At 47.5% G+C, this 24,538-nt stretch overlaps 2 long non-coding RNA genes across 3 annotated transcripts in view; both read right to left on the bottom strand.

Annotated features, from left to right (window-relative positions):
- The window catches only part of LOC105471820 (uncharacterized), a 52,733-nt gene extending 35,103 nt beyond the window's left edge, over positions 1-17,630 (bottom strand). For both annotated transcript variants that reach the window (XR_011612007.1, XR_011612008.1), the window contains exons 1-3: positions 17,419-17,630; positions 14,772-14,888; positions 11,049-13,374 (exon numbers count right to left, since the gene is read on the bottom strand). This is a non-coding gene — a long non-coding RNA (uncharacterized lncRNA). The remainder of the gene's footprint in view (positions 1-11,048; positions 13,375-14,771; positions 14,889-17,418) is intronic.
- Positions 17,631-20,589: 2,959 nt separating this feature from the next.
- Positions 20,590-23,498, bottom strand: LOC139357723 (uncharacterized). The gene is made up of 3 exons (XR_011611326.1): positions 23,380-23,498; positions 23,046-23,170; positions 20,590-21,016 (listed from the first exon to the last, which is right to left on the bottom strand). It is a non-coding gene; the product is annotated as an uncharacterized lncRNA (long non-coding RNA).
- Between the last annotated feature and the right edge of the window lie 1,040 nt (positions 23,499-24,538).

Genomic DNA, 24,538 nt, shown 5'->3' with positions numbered 1-24,538 from the left:
AGGCCTGTCAGGTTTAAGACACGATGAATTCAGGGAAAACTTCAAATCCAATATCGCATGCAATGCAATGATTCAGCCATAAAACTGATTTCCATCATTTTTAGGATGGTAGACATGAAGCCAGAAACACTGTTTGAGCAACCTAATGAGCATCCCTTGGCTGCTCCAAATAACCACCTCTGGGCATTTGTAGAAATCATCTAATTCATATCATAGTAATCATCTTCCAAAATAGGTCTAATCTGTAAGAATACTTTGGCACATTTTCAGAATACACAGTCCAATCTTGGTTGGCATCGATTTTACTAAATGCATTGTAACTTTTTAATTGAAGAGGAAATTCATCACCTTGTTACTTTTCTGTCTGACAACTGTGCCACAGGACAATAGAATATTGGACAACATTAACCCATTCCCCTTTGGTCATATGCACAGCATAATGAGTTCCTGACCCTCAGAGTGGTCAGACCTGCATTTGTGTCTCTGTGTCCCACAGGGCCTGACACAGTCAGGCAGTCTGCAGCATGTGCAAGATGGTTCAGGACTGGGGGCAGGCAGTCTGGAAAAGAAACAGCCCACCGGTAAATACGTTCCCCACCCAGGGAAGAGTTTGCTAACAGTCCTCATTGTAAGATGGCAAAGGGAGGTATGGAAGGAATCGCCTTGTTGGGTGTGACGTTCTAAGACTGTAATAATAAGAAATATATATTTGGTCTTCACCACTACACTTGGTTCCTGACCAGAGCCAGAAAATCCTTGTAATTTTCCAACTCATAAAAGTATACCATGCAATTTTACACAGCCATAAAAAAGAATGAAATCATGTCCTTTGCAGCACCATGGATGGAGCTAGAGGCCATAGTCATGAGTGAACTCACACAGGAATAGAAAGCTACATGCTGTCACTTACAAGTGGAAGCTAAACATTGAGCACATATGGACATAAACATGGGAACGACAGACTCTGTGGACAACCAGAGCAGGGAGCAGGGGAGCAAGATGTGGGCTGAAAAACTAACTATTGGATACTGTGATCACTACCTGGGTGCAATATACCTATGTAACAAACCTGCACATGTACCCCAGTGCCTAAAAGTTGAAATTGAAAAAAAAAACAAAAAAGAGTAGGCTAGGTGCAGTAGCTCATGCCTGTAATCCCAGCACTTTAGGAGGCTGAGGCAGAGGATCACTTGAGCTGAAGAGTTCAAGACCAGCCCGGGCAACATGGCGAAACCCCGTCTCTACAAAATACAAAAATTAGCCAGGCATGGTTGCGTGTGCCTGTGGTCCCAGCTACTCAGGAGGCCAAGGTGGGAGGATCGCCTGAGCCTGGGAGGTCGAGGCTGCAGTGAGCTGAGATCACACCACACTGCACTCCAGCCTGGGAGACACAGTGAGACGCTTTCTCAAAAAAAAGGAGTAATAAAGGTGAAAGGAGAATCTTGTAATTCCTAACAAGCACCTTTCAGCCCCACCTGAGTTCATGTTAATGAAGTGCCTTTGGAAAGCCCTTAGGAATGGGGTTTGTTGCCAGGGGAACTACTGTGCCATTAGAAAGTTGGGACTTTCAGCCCCACCCCTTCTCCAACTCCCAATCTCTATGGAGGGGGAGGAGCTAAAGGTTTAGGTGATCGTCAGTGGCCAAAGATATAATCAATCATGCATACATAATGAAACCTCCATAAAAATTCCAAAGGATAGTGCTGGGAGAACTTCTGGCTTGGTGAACACCAAGGAGGTGTGAGAAGTGCTGAGAAGAGAGAGTGTATGCTGGGAGAGGGTACGGAAGCTCTGTGCCTCTTCCCCGTACCTTGCCCCTGTAATCTCTTCCACCGGCTATGCCTGAGTTGCATCCTTTTACAATAAACCGGAAATCCAGTAAGTAAATTGTATTCCTAAACTTTGTGAGCTGCTTAGCAAATTATCAAACCCAAGGAGGAGGCCGTGGGAACCTTGGATTTATAGCTGTCCACTTAGAAGCACAGGTGACTCCCTGGCTTGTGCCTGGCCTCTGAAGTGCAGGTGGCCTTGTGGGACTGAGCCTCAACCTATGGAATCTGACAGTAACTCCAGGTAGATAGTGTCAGAATTGAGTAACTTGTAGGACACCCACTTGGTGTCCAGAGAGTTGAGCAATTGGTGGGTGTGAGGAAGAAAACACACACATTTGGTGTCGTAAGTATTGTGAAGCAGTAGAAGAGGACATTTTGCTTTCATTTTAAAAAAGATCCTTTCTAAATTCAAGATGCCATGATCTGTGATTCTAATTTTAGCTAAAGTCAGTTCAAACTGACATCATGAATAGCAGTTTTTACTGAGTCAGAGGTTCAGGATCTTATTAAGATGCCTCCAAACTGGGCAGATGGAACTTGGCGAATGGCAGCCATATTCCCCACAATGTGGTAGGAAATCCCCTCTCACCCCTATGCCAACTCTCCCCTCCCGAGGACACAATCTCACCAATTCCAGAACTGCCTCCTTTTGAAATAGGCTCTGGGCTCACACGTGTACAGCTTCAGGAGTATCTTCATGATGTAGAGAGATAGGAAAAGTCATTCTGCATAGGAAATGAAGGGGTTTTCTCATCCAGAGCCATGAATATGGCATTTATTGGAATGATGACATCAAAAACCCAGACAAAAGTCCTGGCATGAGAAAAAAAAAAAAAAAAGAAGAGAGACATCCTGTCATGCCACATTTCAGTGACAAGAACATCAGCCTGTTCAGAGGGGCTGTTCTGTTTCCCGGCAGCACACACACTCCTCATCTATGGAAGGTTCCAGTGGGGCTGGGTCCTGACATGCACCTGCCTCCTGCTGCCCCTGGTGCAGGCCTTCTCTCCAAGGAGAAAATGAAGACAGGGTGAGAAGAGACAAGAGAGCCATGGTTTTCAAAGGTGCCTCTTTGGGAGCAGAGCATCTGGGCCCGATGACAGCTCAGGGGACAGGGAGAAGGTTTAAGGTTCGGCACAAGATCATCACACCGTTGCTACTTGCCCCTGGAAACTTAACATGCTTCACTAAGCTAGCTTCTGAAAACCTCTTTACCCTTCATACACCCAGGTCTTCCAAGAGACTGGCACGTTAATCTTCTTCACCAAGTTCAGAGTGAAAATGGGTGAAAAACATGACAGCTGGGCTCAACTCAGCTTTTCAGCTCCAGAGCCAAGAGCAGTGGCACAGGGAACACTGGCTAAGTCAGGGGCGTGGCTCTGAGAAGACCCAGGAGGGACTAGCCCAGTGTTCTCTGTGATGCCTATACTCCAGGCCCAAACACTTGGGGCTGCATATGGACATGCCAACCTCCACCACGTGAAGCACATTGATAGATCAATGTTGGAGTTCAACATTGGGACTGACTTCTGTCGATCCCAAGAAGACAGCCTCTCCATGTAGGGCTTTCCTAAAGATAAGATATGGTCAGCTAAAAGGAGTATTTACCTACTTCCAAGGCTGAGCTGCTTGCAAGGACTTCTGAACCACACGCTTTAGTGAAACATTAAATTCAAAGAAAGCAAGAGGCCACCATGGCTAGGAATGAGCCTCTAACAAGAGGGGTATTCCAGGTCACAAATATTAGAAATTGGATCTCAAACTAGGATAAATGGCTTTTTCTGGATGTCATCTACTTGAAAATAAAAGAATTAACTGGCCTCCTCAACAATCATTCCAGCAACTGTAACTCGTGAGTGCTTACCATATAATTCCCAGCATCAAAGGCCACATTTGATATCAACTTCATATTTACTCTGAAGGGGCTGGAATCTCCTGAATTCAGAGAGTGATGACCTTCCCTGGCTTAGAGAGCATATTTAGTCTGTGGCCCTTGATCATCTTAGGAAACATCACAGAAGGAAGCATCATCTAGAAGCCTGTCCTGGTGAAGGTCAAACAGTGTGTTCTGAAGCCTTTCCATGCCTCCTGAGACACCAAAGGCAGGGAGCAGGGGGATAATTTGTAGCTTCAATGATGAAACACATTCTGTAGAGTTGGCATAGCAGATTCCTCTGTTTTTAAAACAGCTTGAGAGAAAACTGCCCCTGTCTCATTTGCTTGTGCCAAACCATCTTCTGGACTAAGAGGCTTGTAGATAACTGGTATACCCGTGGCATCCAGGCTTCCAACAAATGTCTCTTGATGTTGATGGTGACCACTTGGATGTTGAAGAGGTCAGCCAACCGTAGAAAGTTCATTTTGTCTGCAATGGAAATACAACCCCAATATCCATGGCCACTATAACACGAAGGTCCAAAGGGTGAAGCCAAGTCAGCACAGACTCTCGGCTCCACATTTCACAGGTAAATATCTACAGCCCTAAAGGGTGAAGGCTCAAGGCCAAGGAGCCAGTGAGAGACAGAGAAAAAGAGAGAGGTAGAACCAGCAAGAGGCACTGCCAGCCTCCAATCCCCCAGGCCTCCTTCCTGTCCTTCCACAGGCCCCTCTGCCAATCCCAAGTAGCTGAAAGCGATTGTGCTCATTTGCAGAAGCCACACCTCACACCCTGCCTTCCACCCTGCGTTCCTCTTCACATGGGCCACTGCTGCTTTCAGTGTCTGCCTTGACCTACCGTTCTAGCCTCAACTCCACTTTCCGTTTCTCTCCATGTAGTTTCCAAAGTATTTGTGATCCACACCCTTGAATTTGAGTTCCTCCCTCTGCACACTCCCTCTCCCTGCCTTCTTCTCAGGGATTCACTCAAACCCGTAGCTTCCAAGATGAGCTCACTCACCACCCCAGGCCAAAGCACAATGGGTGCTTCCTTGCTTTCTTGACTGACTTAGACCCACCGGACTGATGAACTGAACTGATGCTCTCCAGACCTGCTGAATGCCTGGGGCCAAAAGGTTATGCTCCACTACTCCATGTACCTCTCTCTCACCGGTGGGGTCACTGGGCTGGTTCTCAACTATTTATGTATGAACATCCGGTAATTATGTATAACTTAAATAGTACATCAGTGGATGAAATCAGAATGTGCAGAGTGTTGCTGCTTCTTTGAAAACTAAACTGAGTGCTTTGGAACCTCTAAAGCAAGTTGCTGAAATAAACTGCAGGAGCAAATCAGGTGTAGCTGAGACCACAGGGAAAGGGTGGGGCGGGAGTTTTAGAAACCTAGAAAGTTTTCCATGGAGCATGCCTGGCAGATACCCAGGTCTCCACTTCAGTTTTCAGAAGGAAAAAAAGAATCATCATTCCACAGGTGGCACACATTAAACACGCGTGTTGCTGTTTCCGTCAATGCCATACGGTGCTAAGAACATGAAAGCACACGCGTCCATCAAGTTGGATGAAAAACATCCTTAGATATCTTAGCATCTGTCAAGTTTCCAGATCTTTAGAGTTAGAAGGAAAATACACATATACATTTTAATGACCCTTTTAATGCCCATTCAGAGAGAAGTCCAGCCTCAGGGAATTATGTACCTGGATCCGGGGACCTGGGCGACCCGAGCTCCACCATCAGAGCTTATGGAGACACTAAGATGACAACTATAACTACGATTCAGGGTGAACTGGTGAGGTCACTGACAAGGAATCCAGCCCAAACCCTCACCATTAAACAACCTCAATCAACAAGGGACAACTCAGCAAAGTCCCTGGAGTCACATCTTTTAATCCAGAAGATTCAGCAGAGCAAGAAAGATGAAAGAAATTCAAAACTAGTCAGTTTGTGTTCAGAAAGAATTTGTACCCATCTGCAACTTCACTTTGTAGCTTAGGGGTCCACAAACTCTATAAAAGGCCCGAGAGTAAATGTTTTAAGCTTTGCAGGTCACACACTCTCTGTCACAACTATTCAACTCTGCCATTATATATAAAAGCAGCCAGAGACTATATGTAAATGAATGAGCATGGCTCTGTTCCAATAAAACTTTATTTACAAAACAGACAGCAGGCCATATTGGGCCAGTAGACTATAGTCTGCAAACCCTTGTAAATACCACATTATTTCCCTCATATTCTCTTTGTTAAGTATTCTATTTAATCCTTTTCTTTCTGTACTTATAAGTTTTGTGTTTGTCAGTTAACACTATTGTTTAACACTTTTGGTACTATCAGAATTCCAGGGTTTAGCCTTGGTGACTACAAATCCTTACAACTGCTAATCAAAGGGAAAAATGGGAATGTTCACAAATGTCTTGCTAATCCTCGACTGCACAGTGTTGAGACCATTGTGAAGCATGTAATCCTGTTTTCCTGTTTGGCTTTCTGTTACTAAGGCTGTCTTCGCAAGTGTTACTTGAGCAAAGAAGTCTCTTGGGGCACTTAGACAGCAGAAATTACTACTACATCCTGTGAACTATAATCTAGGATCCTCCAAAGCCAACCAATCTGACTGGCTGTCTTTTTCTTTCTTCTTTTCTCTTCAAGATAGAATCTCGCTCTGTCACCAGGCTGACCTCTTGGGCTCAATCGCTCCCCCCTTCTCAGCCTCCTGAGTAGCTGGGACTACAAGTACGTGTCCCCACACCCAGCTAAGTTTTGTATTTTTTGTAGAGATAGACCACATTGCTCAGGCTATTCTCGACCTCCTGGGCTCAAATGATCCTCCTGCCAAGGCCCCCCAAAGTGCTGAGATTACAGGCGTGAGCTACAACACCCAGCCTGTCTTTCTTAAAAACATGTGTGCCTGATAATATTTAAATGGACACAGCTGTTTTGTAGAAGGTAAGACTGGGGAAATGGGTTAAACCATCAGCTCAGTGGACTTTCTTTTGGCCACATTTATGGAGCTTCAGTAAAATCTGTGACTCTGGTAGATTTTTATATTCAAACTAAATGAATTTGTGTCCTCATTTAATTTACAAATAGGACCACAACTCAGGTAACAAAACTAAGCAAGGCTAAAGGCTGAGGACCCAGCCATCTTGGTGACTCCAATCATGGACTACCAACTGGAGGTCAGAGCACCCGTGGGGGTGTGTGTGTGTCTCAGGGGGCACCTGCCTTTTCTGATGTCCTAGAACAAGTGCTCCCCAAAGGGTGGCTGCTGGAATACTGCTGGTCAGTCCTCATGCTCCCCACCCTCCCCGAGATAAGTACTGAAATTTCGAACCTTGCAGAGCAATTGACAGAATAATTTCATGCCTGCTGAATCTAATCATGAAAACCTGAGACTTGTATTTTGTATGCTGTTTGTATGTGTTACTGATTTTTATTGTATTTTACTAAAGTCTCAGTCAATGACAGATTGGAAATATAAAAAGCTTCAGCACATTTTGAAAAGTGCTGTGCTCCAGGGTTGCCTGATGAGGTGCCCTTCCTCTCCCTTCCCCACCATTAGTACAGCAATCACACACTCCATGGCACCTCCAGTAACTGCCTGTCCCTAGCAGGGGGCAGCACAAAGGAATCTGTTCAGAGCCTGAGAAGCCGGACCACCTGAGCAGACACTCTGCACTGTGACATTGGACCATGTGGCCAAGGAGATGCTGCTCGGGTTCCTGCAAAGGCCTTCTTCCATGGGTACAAAGAGAATAGAAAGAATGACTAAGACCTACGATTTAATAGCTCAACAGAGTGATGATAGTCAATAATAACTGTATATTTCAAAATAATTTAAAGAATGTAATGGGATTGTTTGTAACTAAAAGGATAAATGCTTGCAGGGATGGAGAGTCCATTGTCCATGAAGTGCTTATTTCACGTTGCATGCCTGTATCCAAACATCTCATGTACCCCATACATATATGCACCTACTATGTACACACAACAAATATTTTTAAATCATTTAATTTTTTTTAAAAAGGCCTTCTTCCATCCTGAATCCAAAGCTCTTACTGGAAGATGCTGGCACCGCCCAAAAGTAATAGTGTCTTGCTGCGCATGTCTCTTTTTCTCCTGAACACCAGATTCAAGTAAGTCCCAGAAAATATTTGTCATCTTCTTCTCACACATGCGTGGAGACATCATGAAGCCCACAGTACTGTGGGACTAGTTTGAGAGTCCTTGTCTCCCTTAAATGAACAGCTGCGTATAATCTCGCCATCCTATCAAACCTACCACTCCATCTGGGTGTGTTCCTATCGGGACTTTCTTAAAACTGGTGAAATGGGAGTGCCCTGCAGCTGGGGGTGTATTAACATCTCACCTATCCCGCGTTGCTACCTCGTCTTCACAGTCATTTTTAATGCTATCAAAATCTCCCATTAAATGACTATCAAAATGTGGGTAGTTTAGCACAAGGATAAAAAGCACAAGCCTTGGAGCCTTATGGTCTCTGTCACTTGTGTGGCCTTGGACAAATGACTGAACCTCTTTGAGTCTGTTCCTGTGTTAGCAGATGAAGATAACAAAAACACCTCAATGTCCCTGGGGGAAGATGACACAAGCGCAGTGCATGGAGAACAACCATAACAATGGTTCACACATGACAAGCACGCCACAAATACGAAGCATCTTAATAATAGCTATCAACCCTGAACATGTAGGGTACCTTTAACTTTTCACTTTCAAATGCAAAATGCAAACTGAACATGAATGTATGTATCTCTTTTCCAATTTCTGATTACTTCCCTAAAGCAGAACTGCAGGAATGGAAGGACCATATCACCAGGTAAGGGCTCTGGGATGGCCGTGACCTGCTGACACCTGCCTGGGGCCATGTACACTGGGACAGGGCAGTGAGATCACAGCATGAGGTTGTTAACTCCATGGCATTCTTGCCAGCAGGTACACATTTGTATGTGCTAAGCTAAACACATTTTAGAACAGTGCTATTGCTTTACCCATTATTTTGTGAGGCTCAGTTTCAGAGCGCACAGGGAAGAGGACAGTCAGAGGCAAAGCCTTCTTACCCATGTGCCCCGTCTGTCCCTCATTGGAGATCCTCAGGAGAAGCTCCAGGTGGGTCCTGCTCATGTCTGGCATCACTACCTGTGCCAGCCGCCTCCACTGGGCCTCCTCGACCACAAACTCAGTGCCCACCATGACTTTCAGAACGTTGAATGCCTCTATCATTTTATGACCTTTCAGGTATGCCAGTTTGCCAACCTCATTCTTTAAAAAACAGATTTGTGTGTTTTAAGAGAAAGATTCAAGAAAGCATCCCTTTTTTTTTTTTTTTTTTTTTTTTTTTTTTGAGACGGAGTCTCACTCTGTCGGCCAGGCTGGAGTGCAGTGGCTCACGGTCTCCGCTCACTGCAAGCTCCGCCTCCTGGATTCACACCATTCTCCTGCCTCAGCCTCCGGAGTAGCTGGGACTGGGAGCCTGCCACCATGCCCAGCTAATTTTTTGTATTTTTTTTTTTTTTTAGTAAAGACGGGGTTTCACCGTGTTAGCCAGGACGGTCTCGATCTCCTGATCTCGTGATCTGCCCACCTCATTCTCCCAAAGGAAAGCATCACTTTCTTACCCCAACGTTTCAAGGTATTCAAAGAGCCAAAGAAACATCACCAATGGGTGGGCTCACAAGCAAAGTAAATGACGCCTCCCGGATTCAGGAGTACTTAGCTAACCCCACTGTGCATCAACAGAACTCACCTTACCAAGCTGAAATGAGGTAGCCCGGGAAGGAAAGTCTGTGCAGTGAGAAACAGAGCAACAAGAGGCGGCCAGCTCTCAACTCCACCCTGCCCAGGAGGAGGGAAGATTCCGGAAAGGAAGGAGATCAGTTGTGGTATTGAGAGGAGAGAGAGACACCCAGCAAGAAGGTGAAGAGAGATACACCATGCAGTCAGTCGAGAAAGAGAGGAGGAAGAGGAGAAAAGTGAGGGAAGTGAAACTAGGCCAGATGTGGTCTGGGGCTAGAAGGACAACTAGGGTCTGCTTGGAGCTGCCATCTTGCGTGGTCACAGGGAATTCTGTGGGAGCGGGGAGGCTCTGCAGCCCTCCTCAGGGCCATCCAGCTACCATGCCCATCTCCATTGCTCCTGTAAGTCTGTCGCCCACTATCATTGCTTCACCGATGACACAGCTAGACTGTAAATTCCTGAAGTGAAGGGCTGGTTCCTCACCATCGTTGTGGCTCTTCAGGACCCTGCATGGTGTCTGGCACATACAGCGTGTCTAAAATGTTTGCTAAGGCATGTTGCAGAAAATTAATTTCCAAGGGGTGTTCCTTGGGTTTGGGAGGGGCATAGTAATACTTCTGTTCCACGGTGAAGGAGAGGAGAGGCGCACCAGACTCTCTGGAATGTTCTCTCCTACCAGAAAGAGGAAGAGGCCAGAGGAGGCCTAGCTTTGGGGTGAGGAGGAGCTGAAGTTCCTTCTGCACAGAGACTCCTTGTGACCTGGACAGAGCCAGACACCTTCAAAGGCCAGACCGACCCAATCTCAGACTTGCCCTGCCATCCCCTTCTCTTGAACTGCATTGAAGTTGTCCTGACTTCGGCTCGCCCTCAAGTGGACACTCCATTAGCAAGAATACATTCAAAACAGAACCAAAAGGCCAAAAGCCCTAAGGTATGTCTTTCCTTAAGGAAAATCACCCTTGGAAGAAAGACTTCTCTGTACAGTGAGTTTCATAATAAAGGAAAGAGACACCCAAAGGTCTATGCTGGTGAGCGGCAGTGGAGGAAGGGTGGATGAGACAGCCGAGGTGCCCCGGGGGATTCCTGGGTGCAAATCAAACTTCCTTCTACCCCAAGCACCCACTCAACATTTCCACAAATTCTCCAGACATCAATCAAGGAGGCAGGAACCAGGGCAGGAACTGCCGGTTTTAAGAAGTTTCTTTTGTTTTAAGGGAGAAAGGAGCTGGAAGCTTAGAGAATATCCTCACTCCAAATCACACTGAGAAGATATCAAGGAGCCATTAGCTATTTGATGCGTTAAGAGCAAGAAGCAAAGTAGCACCTGACATTGCCCATGAAGGGGCCAGTGCCCCGGCCAAGTCCTCTGTCCTGTGGATCTCCTGAGACAACGTCACAGCCATCACAAAGATGGAAGAGCCGCCCCGCTCAGCAGAAGGAAGCAAGACATCAAGTCGTCAGGTCCACCAAAGTAAATAGGATCAAGGACACTTTCAAATATTTAACAAACGCATTCACTAGCCTCCCAGCCACTGCACCCAGCCCCACCCCCTACCCCCAGCTCACGCCTGTTACCTTTAAGTGCTTCCTATAATTGCGGTACACCATGGCCAGAAAGATGGACGTTAAGATGTAGGTATTGATAATGTGGATTATAAAGTACAAAGAATACCACCAGTTGAAGTCATGGGCAGGCATCCTAGAAGAAAATAAGCATGTTTCATGGTTTTCCATACCCTGGTTCTGCGTCCGGAATTGGTGGGTCCTTGGTCTCGCTGACTTCAAGAACGAAGCCGCGGACCCTTGCGTTCTTAAAAACAGTGTGTCCGGAATTTGTTCCTTCTGATGTTTGGACGTGTCAGGAGTTTCCCTCCTTCCGGTGGCTTCGTGGTCTCGCTGACTTCAGGAGTGAAGCTGCACACCTTCGGGGTGAGTGTTAACTCTTAAAGGCGGCGCGTCCGGAGTTGTTCCGTCCGGAGTTGTTGGTTCCTTCCGGTGGGTTCGTGGTCTCGCTGACTTCAGACCTTCCCCGTGGGTGTTAACAGCCCTTAAAGGCGGCGCGCCTCCGGAGTTGTTTCTTCCGGACTTGTTCATTCCTTCTGGTGGGTTCGTGGTCTCTATGGCTTCAGGAGTAAAGCTGCAGACCTTCACAGTGAGTGTTACAGCTCATACAGGCGGTGCAGACCCAAAGAGCGAGCAGCAGAAAAGATCTATTGCAGAGTGAAAGAACAAAGATTGCACAGCAGGGAAGTTGCTGCCCCTGGCTCAGGTGGCCTGCTTTTATTCCCTCATTTGGCCCCACCCACATCCTGCTGATTGGTCCATTTTACAGAGTGCTGATTGATCCGTTTTACAGAGTACTGATTGGTCCGTTTTAACAGAGTGCAGATTGGTGCATTTACAAACCTTTAGCTAGACACAGAGCGCTGATTGGTGCATTTACAATCCTTTAGCTAGACGGGAAAGTTGTCCAAGTCCCCACCCAACCCAGAAGCCCAGCTGGCTTCACTTCTCAGTTCTACAATGCATATAAGGCTGACCTTGGGCAATATCCCACATGCACAGTCCATGTGCAGGAGGTACTGGAAAGCCTCCTCTAACATTCGCTCTCCCCCATAGGGTGTGATGAGGCCTCAGAGCCATCACCATCCCTAATGCTGAACAGCTTGCTTCACACCTGACCTTCTGAAATTCTTAGTACCTTACAGAGGCACCAATTTTCACAGTGGCAGGACCTTAGTGATCTCCCAATTCACTTTTCTCCCTTCACAGTGAGAAAATTGAGGCCTAGAAAGGACAGTGACTTGCTAGGAATTACAAAGAGAATAAGAAGCATGGCTGGGAAGAGGGCTGTGCAGTGCAAATTCAGGGCTCTGTGGGACACCCAACTGCCTTGGCTGGGGGCCAGGTCGTATTCTAACCACGCAGGGACAATGCATGAAAGGTACCCGGTGATAATCATGGAAGGGCAAGTTGTGACAGGTGCTCACTCTAAAGGAAACTTAATTTCCTACAGGAGGGGACATCAGGGGGTGGTGGCTAGGCTAACAGGGGTCTGAGGAAAGACCCAAGAGAACATAAGCAGGACCAGGCCCAGGCCCAAGAGTGAGCAACAACCAAGAACAAGTTGATCTGATGATCCTATGCATCACAAGACGACGGAAAACCTGCCTCTCTGAGGTCACTGTTGGAGCAGATGTGGACTGACGTTTGCAGTGAGGCTCTGCCCACTCTCTAGAGCTGGAGCACTAGCTACTCTGTGCAGTACCACTTAACTTTACTCCTATGCATAAGGTAAATCCACAACAAGAAGACATTAGAAAAAACCATGAGGTTTTTCTCCTAAGTAGTTTCCACGTGTGTGGAGAATTGGCATTTTGGGCAATTACTGATGTTTACATTTATTTCCTATTTGATGTAGCCAAAAACCTGCATCAATGCTTAGGAGAACCAGTCATGATTCCTTTACAAAGATGTCTTATGTCTTTAATTTCAAGACTCAAAGAAGATTCCAGAATCGAAAGTGGGCTCAAATATTAAGAATTGTATCTCAAGAGATGTCTTCTGTTCCTTTCCATTTTGAAAGAATTCATTTAAATTTAGTGTTAAGTAGAGAGGATAGGCTATTAGTGCTGTAAACTTTTATCTTTCTCAAAACCTTTACAGTGAACAGGACTCAACAGAAAATCACTCTTTGTCCTCTCTCAGCCCTACTAGAGTCAGGAGACAGCTGCTTTGAATAGCGCGAATTCTGTTATGGTAAAAGATGTTCATGAACGTGGATCGAGGATGCGCGGACATGATGTCAGGGCTGTTCGCTGTAGTGACCAGCACGTAGAGCTCAAGTGCTATCTCCAGAAGGTTTTCAAAGTAAGGTGATCCCTCTGCTGTTTTCAGACCCCTAAAGAGGAACCAAAAACACAAATGAAAACCACACACGTAAATTAATACACTGACACATTTTTCCCCTTTCAAGAGCACTCCTGCAGTGTTTGAACATGGAAGATTGTGTTTGGTGACAGATTGTGCCACCAACAGGCTCAACCTAAATATGGGAGAATTCCCAGACAGAAACTTCTGGAGAAGTGTGCTGATTCCCAAAAAGCTTCAAGGCCATCAGGGAAAACATCAGCACACTGAATATGAACAATGGAAGACAAGTGGATATTGGGCAGGGTGTTCCAGAGGCTTCGGAAAGCCCTTCTGATCTATGGAGACAAAATGTTATTTTATTTTATTTTATTTTATTTTATTTTATTTTATTTTCTGGTTGACGGAGGATATTTATTGAGGGTTTACTGGGTACAGGGAGAAGGGTTGGATGGCTTAGGATGCAGAGACCCCTCCCCTGGGATCCTGCAGCTCCAGGCCCCTGTGGGTGGGGTGAGGGCTGGGAACCTATGAACATTTTGCAGGGGCCACCGTCTTCTCCACGGTGCTCCCTTCATGCGTGACCTGGCAGCGGTAGATTCTGCGGAACCTCGGCTGCTCGGGCGTCAGGCTCAGGTAGCTGCTGGCCGAGTACTTGTTGCTCTGTTTGGAGGGTGTGGTCATCGCCACACCCTGGGTGATGGGGGTACCATCTGCCTTCCAGGTCACCGTCAAGATTCCCAGATAGAAGTCATTCATGAGACATACCAGTGTGGCCTTGATGGCCTGGCGCTCCTAAGAGGATGGCGGGAACAGTGACTGAGGGGGTGTCCTTGGGCTGACCTAAAACGGTGAGCTGGGTCCCCCTGCCAAACACATGCTTCAGTGAATTATGCTTGGATTGAAAACCCTGGGGCCAGTCTAGGAGCTGTGCTGGAGCAGGAACCTGCAATTTTCTGATTGAAAATCTTGTCAAAGGTTATTTCATTTCTCTCTGCAAGATACTTCTGCATCATACTCCGGATACTTGGCTCGGGCAGGACGGTCCTCTTGCTGGCGCGGGCGGCCGGGGTCGCCTTGCTCTTCTCCGTGACCATCAGGTAACTGGCATGGGCCTGCACAGCCTCCAGGTCCGCCATGTTGGCGAGCTTTGGCGGCGGCGGCGGCGGCGGCGGCGGTTACTCGGGACCCGGATGGGACCCGCGCCAGCTGCAGCCGCCGGCCGCGCCCGGACCTGGCCGTGGGCAGCGCCGCCTCCGCGCGCCCCACCAGCGCCCTGCAAACCCTGCAGGCTGTAGCCCGCCGGGGTCGCCGCGCACCTCCCCGCTCCACCCCCTCGCGCGCTGCCCAAAATGTTATTTTATTTACAAGAAACCAGCTAACTTTCTGCAAAAACAAACCATCACGTATCCTAAATCATATGCTTACCTGACGACTTTTAGGGAAGTTAATTAGGAAGACCGGCCTTAAGGCCCTTGACCAGCTGATGCTGCGGATGTTAATAGCTTCCAGGGACCCGTAGATAATCAGATGGATCGAGGTCAGCTGTGAGAGACACAGGACAGAGTTGTCAGTACTACACTATTCAAGGAAGTGGATGGGCCAGGAGAGGCACGATATTATGTGAAAAAGCAAGTTTCATAGACAACATAGTACCACTTTTGTATTATGATATTAGTAATAGCTAATTTTTGACGTTTTACTGTGTTCCATGTGCTATAACAAGCACCTCTTGTAGATTATTTTATTTTAGACTCATCACACCAATTAGGTGGGCACTATACCTGGAGGAGGAGCTTGAGGCACAGAGAGGGTAAGCAAGTAGCCCCTGATCACACAGCTAGCGGAGGGCAGAGCTGGGACTGGAACCCAAACAGTCTGAGGGCTGAGCCCTTGCTATTAATCACACCGCAACATCCTTCCACACTACACCCTATTGACCTTCTCTTCAATGTGACATGTAAAAAAAAGGAGGTGTAGCCTAGTAACAGAGATGAGAATATCCAGAATACAGAAAACCCTTATTAATCTTTATTAATGTCAGGTTTATGGGCAAGAGATTAAGGTGAAGATGGCCAAAAGAAGAACCTCGTGTATTTTAGAAAAAAATAAGTGAAAAAGAACAATCTACCATCATCAAAAAAACCTGAATGTAGCCCGTTTGGTGGTAAGGCACAGAGGATCTAGTGAGCTCCTTTCCCTCAAAGGGCACTCCGCATGGGGCGGAGAAGACAGCCAAGAAAAGAGGCTAGCTCACATCTGCTGCACTGGAGGGAACCAGTGGCTGTCCCAGGGGAGCGGGGATAGGTGGATCACCAAGGGTTAAGATATTTGAAGGGCTTCACGGAGGAGGCACTCTTTGATGTAACCTACAGCACAGCAGAGCTTTAAAAAGAAAAAAAAACAGAACTCAGGAAGGTCAAGAGCTAAACAGAAGATACCATAAAAGGACTCTTGAGGAAGTACTGGGCTGGCATGTTGGGAAGCAGAGGTTCCTGGGAGTGGGGGCAAAGGAAAGCAGCAGAAAGTGACAGGGACCTATGGAAGGTGACTTTGCAGGCCAGGCTAAAAAGGCAGGTCTCATTCCCAGGGCCGTTCAAATAACAGATGGAGCAAAGGAGTGAGAGTACAGTACAGGAGGCTGCGTGAATATATCACATTCTACTTAAGACATATGTCTTGTAATTTTTGTCAGGAAATAGGGTTGTTTCCAATTTTTCCATATTATAAACAATCAGCCACCACCAATTTTGTGGCTAAATCTTGGAATGCATCCTTCTTTCCTACAGATAAATTCCCAGGAATGGGAGTCCAGGGTGAAAATATATTCACCTTACAGGCTTTTGAAAGGAACTGCCAAAGAGCCTTCCAGAAAGATAGTTTTATTCCTTTCTCCAGTAGGGTGTAAGAACATTTGTCTTATGGCAAAGACATGGAATCAACTTAGGTGCTCATCAATGGTGGGTTGGACAAAGAAAATATGGTACATATACACCATGGAATACTATGCAGTCATTTAAAAAGAATGAAAGTCTGTCCTTTGCAGTCATGTGGATGCAGCCGGAGGCCATCATCCTAAGTGAATTAACAGAGGAACAGAAAACCAAATACTGCAGGTTGTCACTTATAAGTGGGAGCTAACACTGGGTACTCATGGAAACAAAGGCAACAGTAGACACTGGGGACTCCTGTGGGGGAGGGACAGAGGAGGGGAAGGGTTGAAAAACTACCTGCTGGACTCTAGGCTCACTACCTGGGTGATGGGATCAATCGTACCCCAAACCTCACCATCACGAAATATACCCATGTAACAAACCTGCACGTGTATCACCTGAATCTAAAAATTGAAATTACAAAAAAAAGTTTGTTTTCAATCTTGCTAAGATTGTTTTATAGGCAAATACATGGTATTTTATTCTATAATTTTTTTTTTTTTTTTTTTTTTTGAGGCGGAGTCTCGCTCTGTCGCCCAGGCTGGAGTGCAGTGGCGCGATCTCGGCTCACTGCAAGCTCCGCCTCCCGGGTTCCCGCCATTCTCCTGCCTCAGCCTCCCGAGTAGCTGGGACTACAGGCGCCGCCACCACGCCCGGCTAATTTTTTTGTATTTTTAGTGGAGACGGGGTTTCATTGTATTAGCCAGGATGGTCTCGATCTCCTGACCTCGTGATCCGCCCGTCTCGGCCTCCCAAAGTGCTGGGATTACAGGCTTGAGCCACCGCGCCCGGCCTATTCTATAATTTTTAATTAGCGATGTTAAACATCTTTCCTATCGGCCATTTTACATATTTTTTTCTTATGAGTTGCCTTCACTTATCTTCAGAGAAATTATCTATTGACATATCTCTTTTTCCTTTAATTTGGAAGTGCTCTTGATATGTTAAAATGTCTGCACTGCCACATTTTGCCGTATTTGTTCTTCAGTTTGTGGTTTGCTTGCAGCTGTGCTTATGGCATTCTCTGTATGGAAGTGTTGTTTTATCAAAGACAAATCTATGGAATTTGTTTGCTGCATGGCTCCTGCCTTGGGTCATAAACTCTTACAGGTACTACAATGAACACTCGCCGCTATGGCTACCATGATGCAGATGTTTGGTGTATCCTTCCAGAAAACCATTGGAGGAGTGACTTTTGCAAAATGTACCAGTCTCCCAAAGTATGCATTCAGGCAGAGTACGTCTGCTATTGAGGTGGCCTGCAAGGAGAAAACAGAGGCTGAGCACGAGGGCTTGCCATGGGGGGGCTCAGCTTTAGTTATCTAGTACCACCCCCTGACCCCGCTACTATATTACCTTTCCTGTCTGGCACCCTCTGAGAATTTGCTATGCCCCTTAATTTTACTGAAAATTGCAGCAACATTTTCTGCCGGTTAGAATGGTTTCTTCCTGGCCGGGTGCGGTGGCTCAAGCCTGTAATCCCAGCACTTTGGGAGGCCGAGACGGGCGGATCACGAGGTCAGGAGATCGAGACCATCCTGGCTAACACGGTGAAACCCCGTCTCTACTAAAAAATACAAAAAACTAGCCGGGCGACATGGCGGGCGCCTGTAGTCCAGCTACTCGCGAGGCTGAGGCAGGAGAATGGCGTGAACCCGGGAGGCGGAGCTTGCAGTGAGCTGAGATCCGGCCACTGCACTCCAACCCGGGCGACAGAGCCAGACTCCGTCTCAAAAAAAGAAAAAGAAAAAAAAAAAAAAAAAGAATGGTTTCTTCCTCTGAAAAGAAAACCTGCCACTGAGTCACAAACTCCATGACCCATACTGGCAGGGATTCCTGGGAGGGGCTGCACCAGCAAGCTGAGGACCAAGAACACATTTCCCCAGAAAAGGGGGAGGGGGAGGTCAGAGGCAGGCACCGTCTATGCTCTCAAATTCCCCATGTTCAAATTCCAGACACCTAGAAGTCCCATTTCTCTAACAGTAAGGTCATTCCCCAAAGATGTGTTTGGGAATAATGGATCCTTCCGTAAAAGTCACAGCAGTGACTTTTCTCCCACGGCTGTCGGGCTGAGCGATCCCCTACTGGCACCAATCTGAGGTCCTCACAGGAGGATGTTCTTTCTGCTCGTTGCCGTTTCCAGGCCAGGAGGAGCGGAGGCTGAGGCGGGGATTGTTCCAAGGGCAAGACCTGCTCACAGCTCACAGGGCAGACACAACCTTATTGTCCCAGGCCCCTGCCAGACGGAGGGCCTCGCTGGGAGTCCGTGTGCCAAAACCCGAGGTGAGGATTTCACTGAAAGGCAGAAGAAAACCCTGCAGGCGCGGCAAGCCCCTCCACCGCTCCTCGCGGTTCCCCCCGCCCTTCCTGCCCAGCCGGGCATGGCCGGGGCGGTGTTGGTGTCCACAGCCGGGCGGTAGCGCCCCCTAGTGGCTTCCTCCTGCCGCCAGGCGGAGAACAGAGGTTTCTACAGGAATGGCTTCAGCAAGGCTGACTCCCGGCCCTCCCGGAAGGACTCACGCAAGGTTTAGTCCCCTGCTCTTTAATGGTGAACACAGGGAACAGGGTGTAGGTCAAAGAATGAGTGAATTCTTAAGTCATGAGACGTTGATGGGACGGAATACTCAGCACTGTGTATGTATGTGTGTGTGTGTGTGTGTGTGTAGCAACATGAAACAACCGTGCTGATGAAAATAGCAGGTTGTGGAACGATACATATGAAATATGTCGTAATATCCCATTTAGGACTTAGAAATGCAATTATACGTTAATATATCTAATATACATGACGGTAGTCAGGTTCCGTTCCAGGATAAACAGCACACTCAGCAGGCACCCCTGGAAAAGGGGTGTCTGACTGAGTAGCCGGGGCGTGAGGAGAAGGAGGAATAAGGAGCAACTTCCAGCTTCTTACTCAGGTTCTGGATTGAATTATTTAAATGTCTTTGTATTATTGGCTAATTAAATGTCTTTGTATTAATGGCTAATAATGTTGAGGCTCCTTTCACGTTCTTAAGAAATGCCGGCCATATATAACATTTGAAAAGATTACATTGTAACTCAATACATTTAGTATAATGCTTTACGTAATAATAGATATTATACATACAAAGAAATAAGAGAGCCATCTCAGGGATGCCAGGACTCCACACACCGCAATGGCTGAGTCAGCGAAAACCCGGCTCCCGAATCCTGCTGGCAGTGGTGCTAGAGCATCAGTGCAAATACCAGGCATGGTTTTAAGGCAGGAAGAGAGACTTGTCAGAGCACGCTCCGCCACAGCTCTGACCGAAGCCAGTGCTGAGTCAGCATTGGGCCTGTCCTGGGCCTCCAGGGACTCCCACAGTCCTGGGAGGGAGGTACCATTTGTCCGGAGTTTGCAGATGAGGAAATGGGCCACAGAGAGGTACGGGTGGCGGAGAGCCAGGTGTGAAACCAGACAGTCTGGCCCTGGAATCCATGCCCCAAAGTCCTTAGCTTTGCTCCTGCAGGACATAGCCCAGAGGTCACTCTCAGAACCAAAGACCAGATGTCCCTCCCACGCTAGCTTCAGTTGCCACCCTGACACATGACATGCCACACATCTCAGGTCTCGCTGCACTGAAACCTCTCGGGTCATGGGGACGCACTCCCACTGATTCCCCTGCCTGATCGTGGGGCCCGTGACAAGACTTGGGAGAATGAGGGGCACAGTTGCCGGCTCTGCAAAGGACCACCTGTGCTCAAGATGCCATGGCGATCTGGTATAGCCAAACCCTTAGGGACGGAAAATAGAAAGATGGGTGCCAGGGGCTTTGGGGAAAGGGAGATGGGCATTGTTTCATGTGGACAGGGTTTCAGTTTTGCAAGATGAAGAGTCCTGAGATGGATAGTGGCTGCACAACATGAGTGTACTTAGCACTTAGACGTTACATTGTGTTTACTTAACCACAGTGAAAAATTGTAAAAATAAAATAGGTCCCTTTTGCCTTCCCAGAAGATGCGTTTGCTGTCCTGGGAGATTTCCAATGCGGAAAGTGACGTCAGAAAGCAAGTGCTTCAAAATCTTGCCATCGTTGTAATTCTGTTAAAGAAGCTTTGAGAGCACACTCCTGTCCCTGAAATAGGCCGTTGTGACAATTATATTTTCATATTCATATTTTTCTTCATTTTGAATAAGCTCTACCTTTAAAAGCTACTGTATTAGAACATATTCCTTTAACATATTCATAATTCATTTACGTAACAATGTAGCACAATATTAGTTTAATAGAATAGCAAAATACCATATAAAAATAATTGAAAAGCTTTTATAGACTCACTGAAAAGACTACATGTGTACATATATGTGTACAGCAAGTGCTCGTCACAATCTCTTCAACAATTTTTCTTGCCTTATGTCCATGATCAAACATAAGAACGACCCCCAGCGGGGCCCACCTGGGTAGCCTCTCCATGCCATTCAGCTGACCGCTCAGGCCAGGCCAGGCCTATTCATAGGCTCATCAGAACACTGAAGGGAGCCTGGGCTGGAAACATCACCTCCAGACAGCACATGCAAAAAGAGGTGACAGCTTGTCTCGGTTTCTAGTTGTGGACCCTTCCAAGCCCAGCATCATGCACTGGTTTCAAAATTGGGATTCTTGGGATATATGTCACTGGGTGAGAAGTTCAGAATCTCATCCAAGGAAGGGCCTTCATCCTCTGGAGCAATTTCAGACTTGAACATCTGCTGTAGCAAGGCATCCATGGTCCTGTATTCTAGGAGGAAGGAGAAAGAGGCATATGGGCAGGGTGTGGTGGCTCATGCATGTAATCATAGCACTTTGGGAGGCTGAAGTGGGCAGATCACCTGAGGTCAGGAGTGCCAGACCAGCCTGACCAATATGGTGAAACCCTATCTCTACTAAAAATACAAAAAACTAGCTGGGCGAGGTGGCGGGCGCCTGTAATCCCAGCTACTCAGGAGGGATTGCTTGAGGCAGGAGAATTGCTTGAACCCAGGAGGTAGAGGTTGCAGTGAGCCAAGATCATGCCATTGCAATCCAGCCTGGGCAACAAGAGCGAAACTGTCTCAAAAAAAAAAAAAAAGAGAGGCACATGGACTCCAGATGCGCTGAGGTCCTGGGGAGCACCGAGCAGGCCAAGGCTTTCCTGAAGGCTGGCCCTGAATCAAAGACAAGACTCTGCACACAGTAACCAAACACTTCTTGAAAAGAAAAAAAGCACTCATCCATCCTGCTGCTGACACCCACAGAGCTCCCCCACCACTGGAGGCACTGAACACAAAGAAGATGCTTCTAGAAGGCTAGGGGAGAACAGCCACCCTTAGGGGCTACACTCTCACACCACTCCTGCAGTCTGGGCTGTAACCTCAGGCTGAGCTCATTGTAGGGTGCCTCTGCTCACACCTGTAATTCCTTCCAGCAGGCAGAGGCGGGAGGATCACTTAAGCCCAAGAAGTTTGAGACTAGCCTGGGCAACATAGTGAGACCTCATCTCTACAAAAATTAAAAAAAAAAAAAACACGAACAAACAAAAAACAACTCCTGACAGCCTTTTTAAGAACCCCAGCCTTGACTTTCAGGAGAGTCTTGATAACGAGGAAACACCCATGCAAGAGAATCACAATGATCACAGGTGCTCAAATGCAGGTCACACGAGGAACCAGGGTGCTGGAGTCACACACTCTACCAGAAGGAGACCGTTTTGAGAGGTAAGATGTCATAGCAGCTCTCAAATGCTGACTGAGTTCTCTCATGAAAAAACATCAGGACAGAACTGGGACCAATGAGTAAAATTTACCTGTGGGTGCATTTCCCTTCCACTGGAGCTCACCGGGGAGGACACTTCCCTTCCACTGAAACTCACCAGGGAGGACACTTCCCTTCCACTGGAGCTCACCGGGGAGGACACTTCCCTTCCACTGGAGCTCACCGGGGAGGACACTTCCCTTCCACTGGAGCTCACCGGGGAGGACACTTCCCTTCCACTGGAGCTCACCGGGGAGGACACTTCCCTTCCACTGGAGCTCACCGGGGAGGACACTTCCCTTCCACTGGAACTCACCGGGGAGGACATTTCCCTTCTAGAACCCAAACTGAGATGCAGACTGATTTGGGTGTACTCAGCCAATTTTATTCATTGAGAATTAATGAAGCAAGTAAATGAATAGTTGTTAAGGGCCTCTATGTCCCAGGGACACTGTTAGACCCTGGAGATACCATGAAGACCCAAAAGACATGGCCTCACCCATGTGGGCTTCGTACCCACCCATGTGGAGTCAGCAAGGAAGACAGATAGTGATCGAAACAGTCACTCAGCGATGAATGTCCTGCTGTCATGTGCAGAGAGGAGGGAAGAAGAGCTGGGGGACCACAGAGCACCTGACCTTGTCGGGGACACGAGGGGCTTTTCTGAGGAAGGGCTGCCTGAGCAGAGGCCTGAAGGATGAGGGACCTCAACTCCCCAAAGTGAGGTGAGAATGAACCCGAGGAGAAAACAACATCTGCAGAGGCCCTGGGGTGGATGGAGCAGGGGAGTTGAGGGGCTGAGAGGCCCGCAGAGCTGAGGAGCAGCAGGCATGGTGGGTTGGTGGGAAGGGAGAGAGGCTGGGATGCTGAGAGGAGACAGGTGCAGGGATGAGGCCATGGTGAGGGGCCTCATGTTTATCCTTGAACAATGGGAAGCCACTGAGGGTCAGATCTGCCTTCTGGAAACATTACACTGGCTGTTGTGAGAACAGAGTGGAGGAAGATCAATTGTAGTTTTGCATCAGATTGAAACTTACTTTTTGATGCGATTCTGCAGGACAGTCCTTTCAAGGCTTTTCTTTTGTTGTATCCATCATCCTCACAAAGACCACAGTCCTTGGCGTCCACGTGATCAGTGAGCTTCCCATCTTGTACTTCTTCCCTTCAAGGAGGAAGAGACAACAGAAACGCAGTCAGATCCCTCAGCAGAGTCCCTCACGTGGCCTCCCAGGCATGGCCTGGTGGTCAGTGTCCAGCTACAACCAGGGCACTCATCTAGAGAGACCCCTGACAACGGGCACACGGGGCCAGGCTAGGTGCCACCAGGCACCAACAAGGTTAAACACAGCAGGGTCTTTGAGTGTGGCCCACCTCTAAGTCTGAGGGTCACCCAGGGAGATGCTCTACTCCGTCTTGGATTCCCACTCCGAGCTCTTGAATCTTCTCTTCAAAAGCAGTTTCCACTTCACTTTTTTTCTAATGAATATGCCACAAAGAATGCCTCCGAGACAAATGCTATGAAAATCCTGAGGAGGAAGAGGTGGAGGGGGTTAGGTTGAACAGCCACGGTCTAGGTGACAAGGAATCCTGGCTCCAAAGAGCGCTTGAGCCCAAGTACAAAGGCAGCCTATTGCTGCAAAGAAAATGCAAGACACGGGGAGAAATGACAACAAAGTATGCCCCAAGGACTGGACAGAACTCCCATTCAATCCAGAGACTCATTCCTCCTCTACATCCTAATTAAACAATGAACATCAGGAAGAAAATACTGTTTATTTGAAGGGGAACCTGCAAGGGGTTCCCAGGCACTCCCTTGTGGTCAGATCAGCAAGTCTGGTCTGCAATGGAACAGGGACTGAGAATGGGCCTCCTACCTCTCCATCCGGTAGAGAGCGCCTAGGGGCTAACATGGGCACTCTTTTCCCTTGGTGCCCCCACTGGACTTGGAACAGAAGATTCCTAGGACCCATGCCTGAGTCATCTGTGTTCTCCATAGTCTGCACCAAGCCAGATCTGGCCTAGAGTGGGAGCTTGGGGACAACATCCTCTTTTGTGATGACCACTCTTTGCCAGGCAGTGTGCTGAGGTCCAGAGATCACAGAAAAAAGAGAGTCCCATTCTTCCAACCCTCACAGGCTAGTGAGCGGGAGCATAAGCCATCTTGATGTGGGTGCTGAGTGCTAGAATGCAGGGTACTGAGAAGTCCCTGGGACCATCCAGACCCTGCACTGCAGAGTACCAGGAGGGCCCCCAGGACATGAAACCAGCTGGGTAGCACCCTTAGAAAACTGTTATTAGGGCAGATGTTAATAGAAATCACCCCAAAGTAAAGTCCAGAAACATCCACGAAGATGAATTGTGACTGGTTATCATAAAATGTATTGCCCAGTTTGAGTGTTTCTTCATTTATATGGTAGGAGACAATGTCCATTTCTTAGGAGTCGTGAAGATTAAATGAAGTGATGTGTGAAAGTACTTTATTATCAATGATTCTAACCTTTGGCCCAGTAGTAAAAGTACTTAATCCTCT

Source organism: Macaca nemestrina, chromosome 13 (genome assembly GCF_043159975.1).
Source record: "Macaca nemestrina isolate mMacNem1 chromosome 13, mMacNem.hap1, whole genome shotgun sequence".
Lineage (NCBI taxonomy): Eukaryota > Metazoa > Chordata > Mammalia > Primates > Cercopithecidae > Macaca > Macaca nemestrina.
The sequence above is the reverse complement of the archived record's forward strand: the minus strand, read 5'-3'. Positions and strand labels throughout refer to the sequence as shown.